Below are 10236 nucleotides of genomic sequence, written 5' to 3'. Positions count from 1 at the left end.
GTGTGGGTCTTGAAGATTAATACAATTTCTCTTGCAATGTGGGCATGAGGCCCGGGTCCTAGGTGTGAGGTAGCCCCCAAGCCTCACATAGATTTGAGCAAAGTTGAGTAAGGGCCATGACCCTTGCTTGCGGTTGACGAGGGCTTCATGGCCCTAGCCTAGCACTAGCTGCTAGGGGGAAAATTAGAACAAACTATTATCGAAATTTGTTCATGTCAACATTGGATGGACAACCAAAATGAGCCGATCCCACGTTAGAACTAGTTGGCTAGATAAATTGAATTAACACAAATACAAAAAGTTTGAATTGAATTAGCAAAAAAAAAAAAAAAAATGATTAGAACTGAACTCGTATAATTATAATAAATTTAGTTATTTTTGGTAATTTCCGTATCTTCCCTTACGACGGTTAATGGACCCTGTGAGGAGGTGGCACGACGGCTAGCACTTATGCCAACGATCTCGTTGCAAATTTAACCGTGATCAAATCTCGACACAGTCAATTTGTTTCAAATAAACACTCAATTTGCTTTCGTAACATGATCAGAACTCTACATATCTCATACGTTCGCCACCACCAGCTCTATCTCTCGAGTCTCTCCACCTTTGAAGACGCTTCGTACGTCCTTCACTGCATTTGGAACTGGTGCGGTGGGAGAAAAGCAATGGCGTCACCATTGCAAGAGCCCCTCATTGCTGCATAGGGCCCTGGGGAAAACGGGTGGCGGTGCCGTCCCTAACAAGATTTTCTGTGCGATTTGCCAACTTCTTTTTATAAACAAATTTTATTTTTTATTTGGCCCGTTTTGTTTGTCAATTGATACTTTTTCTAAGGTGGAGTCCACTTTGCGTCATATCACATTTCTCGAGTAATCAAATTTGACTGCGTTAACTGCTGGAATACTTTATCGCACTTCTTATTTTTTCAGACATATTATTTTGATTGCACTATTTGAAACTTTTAAAACTTGATTATAATTTGAAAATAAATTTTAGGATTTATGATGTATTTATCCCAAAAATTAACAAAGAAACGAAAGAGTGGGAGATACATCTAAGTTACTATTTCTTTCTTCAACAGAAAGGCAAGAATTTGAGTGTTTTACCCTAAAGTACGGAATGTCTGGTTTCAATTGTAAATATTTTGCATAAGCATATAACTCAATTCCGAAATTGGCAAATCAGTATTAGTTGGACAATAGAGCAGGAATTGTTCTCTAAATTTATAAAAATTAATCATAAATTCATTTTTTTATCCATATTTGATGAATTGGGTTGATATATACATTATATTCGATAAATGGGTTGTAATGGCAAAGTCAAAGATAATATAAGTGTTAAATGAGTACATACCTTATTTATACTCAATTCATCTTTATGACTATTTTTTGCCCTCATTCCATCTCGCTCTCTTTCACTTCGTACTCACACTTTAATTTAGGTAAGGATTTTTCTAGATTAGGTTAAGTGTTGAAGTTTTTTAGTAATATGAATTGGATTGAGTATAGGTCTCGAGTATTTGTATTGTATGGAAATATATCAGAAAGATTTAAATAGGTTAATTTAAGTCGAACAATTTTATTTGATCATCCGTTTGATAGATCTATAAATTGCTTACGGCGCGAATTGAATGCACGATCTTACAAAAGACTTGCAATCATTTTAACACTTGAGCATCGAGGTGTTACTTCTATTACTTGCCAAAAATAGGGTATTGGCATCAGCTTCTGATATATTGTCTTCTCACTTTGATAAAAATTTGGAAATAAAGGAACAGATGATAAGGAAAATAGAATCCCATTCCTTTTTCCTGCTCCGTCATTTAAAAACGCCAAAAAATCGTCCCTTTCAATCTTTTGCCTTTTCGGTGCAAAATACTCAAGTCCAAACAGTACAAGGAATGGGACATAGATTTCTTAAAAATTCAGTCTGCAAGTGCAAATAGTACGAGATTTGTTCACTTACTGCTGCCGCAAAATCGACCCCCCTGCAGCTGCAGACTTGCAGTCCCATCTACAACACACTCGCCGCTGCAGAATTGCAGTCACCATCTACTTTTTCCATGCAATTTACAAAAGCCAAACGCGTGCAATTGAAATTTTTACGATTGGTGTGTCGGTTCGCGATACAGTGATGGTTACACGTTACGACCAACGCATCGATGGCGATGAACACTTGCGGAGGAGCTTTTCTTCCCTACTAGGTGTTTTTGAAAAAATGAAAAATAAAACGCTAATTATTTACCGGCGGTAACTTGAAACCCATATGCTCATTAAAGAGGTGTGGCAGTGAATCTCGAAAGGGCCGACTTTAGAATTAAGAAATCAGAATAATTAGTCACACAACTGAAGGTGTGTAGTATCATAATCAATTCAAGTTTCACTTGAATCTTACTCATTAAAATCAGTTCTCAAATTTTTTAAACTTGGACGGGATCCCTATTATATATTTTAGGATATATATGGTTCCACTTATATCCTTAATTGAATGATTGCAGGAAATTACTATTTATAATGATTATCATTTACCATTATGATCTATTAATTATAACTCATAATAAGACATACGAAAAATATGAAATATTAATAATGTAAATATTTTATTCATGGATATGCCATAAATGAAAGTCCAAGCTACTGGCTCTAAATTAAACACTCATAATCGGATAGAACAAAAAAATACAAAAACTTGTTCTAGTAACTTGAAACTTACTCATTAGAACCGATTCTCTAATTTTTTAGCCTAAAATCTACCATGGTGGGAACTTATCTAGTTCTTTGGTTATTGGCTCTACATTGGAATCATGCTCACTCGTACACACAACATGTTTCCCATATGAGAACAAACCTTCTCAAAAAAATGCAATGCAAGGTCTAATTATCTTTGGGATAATTACACAAATGGTTCATATATTTTATCTCAATGTTCAATTTAATTCATAAACTTTTAATTCATTTAATATAGTCCATAAATATTAACAAAATATGCAAGATGATTCATGAATTTTAAGTTTATTTAATATGATCTTTGAATTTTTTGTAAATGTTCAATCTAGTTGCTGAAATATTATATCTCCAAATTCAATCTTGTCCTTAGATTATCTAGTTTGGGGACTCAAATTGAAAATGAATCAAAGGTTCTATGAACTATGTTGAACAAACTAAAAAATTAGGGATCATATTACATATCGAGTTGAAGTTCGGAGACTACATTAAACAAATTAAATGTTCAGGGACCACATTATATATTGAAGCAAAGTTCATGAATCATTTGTGTTATCTTCCCATCGTACGGCCAATCACAAGAATTATTTAGGGAGAAATTTCTTGATAAGGATGGTAGAACATGTATTCGAATATATTTGATGAGACTCGCTGTCCGCCGAAGGCCCTCATGAAACTCATCAGATCAAATGTTAGAGATGATTTTTTAGTGTATGAAATATATTCATTGTGTCGAACTAGAACTTAACCCGTCTACATGCTAAAGTTTACACTCCAACACAAAAATTCTGTGTCTTCGGATTTATTTCAAAAGTAGAAAAGTAACACTTTAAAGTATTAATGTAATCCATTTCATGCTGACTCTTTTTTTTATTTATCATAATGGTGACTTGACTAATAGTAGAATAGATCCCCAAAAAATCCGGCTAATAAAATAGAATGCCTATAAGTTAAACTTGTAAAAAAATCAAATAATATGCATGTTATTACATTTATAATGATTTTTTTCAAAGATAAATTGGAAATAAACCCTCTAAGAACATTGCGAAATGGAATTTATAGTTTATAGGTAGCATAACCCAATTGTTTAATGGGTACTTTATGAAGAAACTAAAAATATCGATCTTAAATTGAGAAAATGATTTTTTTTTTTTTTTTGGGTGTCAAGGAGTAAAACAAATTTATAGAAACACTTGGTCGGTCGTATTTTAACTACACTGTCCAAGTTGAAATTTTCAGCACTATATTGTCCGATGAAGGTTTAAAGTACTCCCACAAGCAGACGAGCAAATAGATAAATGAAGAAAAGGATGCGTATAGCATTCATCAGCTCGAGAACCCATAAAAATTTGAAAAAAGGAGAGGGAAGTTGTAAGAATTTTCAAGTGAGGTTAGTCTGCAGCAAAGATCAAAAAACATTTTTGCTTATTTACCAAAAGAAAAACAAAAGCAAATCAAGATAACAACATATAATTGGGATATTAAGTGATATTAAGAAATCACTGTATATGAAAATCATATATTCAATCTTATCTCACCACCTAATTCATCACGTCCATAAAATAAAAATAAACCTTGATTGATTACTAAGATCGTTGCACAATGATTGTCAATTTTTGTTTGTTGGGAAAGAAAGTTTGGTTTTTCATATATTTTAACAAAATTTCACAATCTCTAGGGTTTCCATTGAGGAAATCGTTTGTATCAATGTCCTCCAAGTTTCAATCTTTACATGCGAAATGTTAAAAGATGTCATATGCACATTTACAAGTTACTAAGGTCCCTAATAGTAGTTTTTATCTCACCCCACCATGTCAAAGAAAAAAATTCTTTTGCAAATAAATGAATAATCAACAAAGTTTAATTTTCAAAAATATGTTATTCAATGATTAAAAATAAATTGGTCCAAAGAAATGGAGGTAAAGATCAAACATGAATTTGCACTTACTGACAAACCAAACGAAAAAAGAAGAAACTGTGAGTTTTTTTTTTTTGTTGTTGTCATTTTGACCAAGTTAAAGAAAGTGAAAAGGTACATGCCTCTCTCAAGGCCTCCACTATAAGTTACCCCAACTTCAAAATGCAAGACTTAAAAAGCAGAAAGTTTTGTGAATCCTCAAAGTGGTCACGTCAACTCATCGAGAGAGAGAGAGAGAGAGAGTGCATGAGTTGCGGTTACCTTTAATTTGGGGAATGGCTGACCAGAAAACGAAAAGGCGAGTGAGAGGAAACGAGAAGTGATCAAATCAAGGCTGGGACAGGCTTTCCTGTACAGAGGGCGGGGTCGGAAACTACAGTTTTTCCCAGTTCCTCAAGTCGTCCTGTGCCATCAATATGAAGTGGGACCAAACACTCACCTAACCCTACACAAAATAAAGATAGGGGATATGACACAACATCAACCTCCTTGCTTTTCTCTCTTTTCTCTTCAATTGCTTGGCCCACGTGATCTTTTTTCTGTTCCTCCTGTCCAGGGAAAAAAAGTCCTCTTACATGTTTTCTTTTTTTTTGGTAAAAAAAGTCCTCTTACATTTTTTTTTTTTTTTTTTGGTAAAAAAAGTCCTCTTACATGTTCCTTATCGAGAAAACTAATATTGCCGAATTCTTTTAGTGTCCTGCGAATTCAGTATGCTTATTGATGAGGTAGATTCTATTGGGTTATTGATCTGATTCACTTATCTAAATTATCATTGATGGTGTAAGCATAATTTTGTACATGTTGCTTTTGTAAGTTTGTCATAATAAATCTAACGTACTGTGAAAATAATAATTTATTATGAGTTACAATTTTTTTTAAAATATCTTACAATAATTTATAATCATTTATAATTTGATTTTTAGTGATCTGAAATAAAGTATTATTCTTACGATATATTAAAGATTATTGCATAATCATTTCTCTAAATATTATATTACTAAAACAAACTATCTTGGAACTCTCGTATCATTATATATATTTTGATGTGTCACATGTCAATAAGAAGATTTGATCATATAATAAGGTGAGGTAATTCGATGAGATAGATCGCATCAAGTTATGTAAAGCGTCGTACCGTAGACTCTCTCTCCTTTTCCTGTCATTTGACAGAGAGAAAATATTTCTTTTGATGGACGTCACTCCTCTCTTGAGATCACTCTTCAACCAATTAGACCCATTCAAAAGCTTTCTCCATCTTTTTCTACTTTTTAGCTTCTACCCCATTTGGTACCCCTCCCCCCTCTTTCCTTCAATCCTAACTTTGGTAGCTTGGCTAGTTTGATACTAGACAGAGCTGGTTCTCACGCACGTTTGACAAAATCACATGAGCCGATAGTCCTCCATATTTGATCAAATTTGCCCCATGTTTCATTCTGGTTTTCTCACCACTTTTTGCACTCCAATCTTCCCAGCCAAAGCCAAGCCAGCACAGAGTACCCAGAAGTGAAACATGGGTGTGTTTATACGAGCTCTTAAGTTGCTGCTTTGGTTGTCTCTGTACTTGTTCATTCTCTTTGTTGCGCATTGTCATGGATCAAGAAGCACCCAGCATGCGTTTAAGATTAAGCCGAAGCAACCTCATGATAATGGGATCGGCCACTTCTTGGGGTTCTTGCCTAGACACTTCCCACTACCAGCCTCTGGTCCTTCAAGGAAGCACAACGACATTGGCTTGCAAAGCCGGACTTCATCATCATCACCATGAAGATTTCGTCAGAGAAAATTTTGGCAAGAAGGTGATGGATCGCATATTATTATAGTCGTGCCTTTTATTGTCTTTTTTTGGACTTTTTTTTTTTTTTTATCTCTTTTGCCATTTTTTTGAAGCAAAATGGAAAAAGGTTGGGTTGTTACTATGTACATGGAATGGTTGGGCAAAATCTTTTTGGAGATTGAAGACATGGGTTAGGGGGATATGTTGATTTATGTACTTTTTAATCGCTTACTTTATACATGAAGATTTTGATGCTTGTTCTCTTGCTTTATTTGAAAAAGAAAATCAAAGATTAAAAGATTCAGATGTCCAGTGTCTTCTTAAGCGTTAGCTTCTGCGTTTGGGTTTCTTTACTTTCTGAACATTTCCTGTTGTCGCCATGCAGCCACCGTTTCTGGTTCTCGTTATCCACAGCCATAAAGATGATAGATAAAGCATAGAGCTGAGAATGCTTTATTTTGTAGAATTAAAGTATAAAAAGTGAACGGTTTCCAAATGATTCGCATCAACACGATATAGTGGATCCAAGGTCTCAGGACATGATTGACTCTTGCATTGGATTCGAATTATGTTGAAACTGAGGTTTTGAAATCTCTCTAGATATTTATATATATATATAAAAGAAAAGGAGCTTCATGATTGTTGGCTCCACAACATTGTGAGTCTGTGACTGGCTTTTTCTTTTTTTTTTTTAAGAAACGGGGCAAAATCTGAGTATTACGTTAAACTCGCCTAATAAAGCTTAAATAGGGGAATTAAACCTATTGATGGTCTATCTAATGCCGGAGTAGTATTTACATAACAAGATTGAATAATCCACTTTGCTAACCAATTTGCACATAAATTTTCTTCCCTAAAAGCATGAAGAATTCTGACTTGGTGGAAGTACTTAACGATTTCCAAATTCAAAAGTCAGAGGATTTCGCCGAATGGTGAGAGATAGCGGATTTCTGAAACAGTGCAATTGCCGCTTGTGAGTCCACCTTCACAGTTATTTTAAGAATTCCCAAAGAGATTGCCAATTTGAGTCCCAAAAGAGTACCTCCAAAGTTCATCTCTTAATGCACACTCCCAGATGTTGAGCAAAACTGGCAAGCCAATTGGCTGACTCGTTGCGGAGAAGTCCATCGACCAAAGCTGGACACGAGTTGCTTTTAGAGACCCTGTTGGTGTTGAGGTTAATCCAACCAGAGGGAGGGGCTATCTCCAGCCAGAGGGAGGAGCAATCCAACACACATACGTCTCTATAGATGCATATAAATCGTGAGTGTATCATGTGTGTACAAATCAATCAAGTTGCCATGCAACATATGACAAATGTGGCCTCGAGACTTTACGGAGAGATCGAGATTTTGGAACAAGTTGTGTGCGAGTCCTCAAAATCATAACCTTAGATTTCGTTGTTTCGAAGAAAGAGGATTGTTTGAAAAACATTTTTCTTAAAAATGTATATCACTTAAAATAATCAATTAATAAAAATATTTTCATTATAAATAATAATTTATATTTAAATATTTTCATCAATAATAAAAATAATTTAATTTCCTAAATGATATAAATGAATATTTTTAGAAGATATTTATCAAATCATCTTTTTTTTATGAAACAAATATAAAGTGATGTGTAATTCATGGATTCTGAATTTTTTTCAAGAGTCAGCTCCATAATTTCTTCAGAAGATGCAATCTAGAAGTCCGACAGCTTCTGCTTCCTTTGCATCGGAAAATCTAGCAAGTCATGCAAGAAAGTTGACATTTCCAAGAGTTATCTGGACGGCTTTGCATGATATCGCTGTCGATTTGCTGGAAGGCCTTGTGGCTAAGGGCATAGAAAGGGCCACCTACAGATAGTGCACGGTGACTGTGTCTTAGGTTAGCTGAAATTCATGTCGACTGGGTGACGACAAGACAACTTCATCAAAATCTGTACCTGCCAATCAGTCTGCCAAAGCCGATGGCAACGCTAGCTGTTGCGACAATCTAAACCTCCTGGGTCCAATTTGGGAGAGCGTGTAACAAAATTATGGCGTATTCTGTGAACCGCTTGCTGTTTCTCCAGCATTATTCCAATGCAGATAGGTGTTTTAAGAGTATTTTTCTGCATAAATTGTATCATATCATACTCTGTTCTTCATAAATGTCTCGAGAATATCAACTTTATATGTTTGTTATAATGCTTGATAAGCACCTCTAGAGCACCCGTGGTCAACAGCTGTGAAACATATCAGAGGGGGAAAATAGTAAAGTGGACTTCCTTGCTATAGAGTATGAACTCTTTGTATTGTCAATTAAGCTCAAGCTGTCAGCCACAAAAAGAGCTTTCGTCGTTATCTCTCGTTTTCGTCGAAGCTTTACGAAGCATATGTCAGTCTGCTTATTATATTATATAAAAGAAGAAGTTCGCGGCAAAAGACAAGGACGATAAATTATTGCGTGGACGCACAAGCTAGTATGGTCCTAGGTCATGATTTAATAGATTTAAAGCTGGATTTATTTGCTGAAAATTTCATATTAATTTTTTTTCGTAATTTTTTTTTTCAAGAAAATTAAACAATTTTTTTTATATATTTTATGATTTAGGAAAAATGGTTCTTTCTTGACAAAAGCGGAAATCATTTTCTTTCAATCTAAATTTGTTATATGTATTTTATGGAAAAAATTATTCATAGATCAATAAATTTCTTGTCATCCAAGTATAAAAAAGTCGAAAAATAATTTCTCACAAACGAACTGTAATTCAAAGTGGGTCTCCTAAGAAAACTACTTATAATCATGCAAAAGGAAGAGCACTCATTCGATCCTTGAAAGTTGAAAGCAGGTACGTAGGAATCTCTTAATCTCCATGTTGTTAGAGCTACAGAACCTAGAAAAGAAGTCCAATCGTTGATTTTCTCACAAGTTGCTGTGGCCCAACCAATTTTGACTGGGAACATAATGAGAAAATATCCCCTTTAAATCAAAGCGAAATTGTTTTTTCTCAGATTATGTCAATTGTCAATCATGAGATTTCAAAACCGAAGACGCCAACTGATTGCTTTTGGCACCTTCATCACCTCAAAGACACAATGGGTCATCACATTCAATTGACAAGTTTGAGTTGATATTCAAGCTTACATTAGAAATGACAGATGAGCCATCACTAATCCAGTGTGATCACATAAGTGGCTTAACTAAATAAGGTCGATTGTCTTACAGTAGATCCAATCAAACATGAGATGTTCAATTTAATAATGTCAACCTGATAATACATGGTCTTTCGGTCATTATTCTGTTACATTACAAGACATATATTCAGGTTCCCTGGTTTTGTTATCTTAAAATTAGGCACCTGCAGTAATGTAACTATATATAATCAGCTTCAGATGATAGGGGCAACCTGGGTCAATGAGAAGTCGAGTGCTTAACTTGTAATGGTAGTAGAACTTCATGAAGAGTTCACCAGGTTTGGGTAGAACTAGCAAAATGGATTATAAAACCTTATTATGACCAATTTTTAATTAAATGGGTCATATATGAGTTAAGTAAAAGTTAAATATGAGTCATAAATGGGTTTGAAAAAGTAAAATACAAAAAAATGGATCTAAATGGGTTATTAGAAAACCCACTTTGAACCCATGTCATTCTTTAACTTTATAAAATGTTTTAATAAAAAAATCGAAATTATAATTATTTTTCATATTTCAATTTTTTTCTTTTTTTTTTTCTTTTTCTTGGTCGGTCCTTCCTTAGTCGATGGTTAGTCTCGAGCTTGTCGATGCCGATGACTAGGCGAGGCTTGAGCTTGTCGACAATTGGTGAGGCTCAAGCTCGCCGGCGTTGGGC

Source organism: Eucalyptus grandis, chromosome 8, assembly GCF_016545825.1.
Source record: "Eucalyptus grandis isolate ANBG69807.140 chromosome 8, ASM1654582v1, whole genome shotgun sequence".
NCBI lineage: Eukaryota > Viridiplantae > Streptophyta > Magnoliopsida > Myrtales > Myrtaceae > Eucalyptus > Eucalyptus grandis.
Note: the sequence above shows the minus strand (reverse complement) of the source record.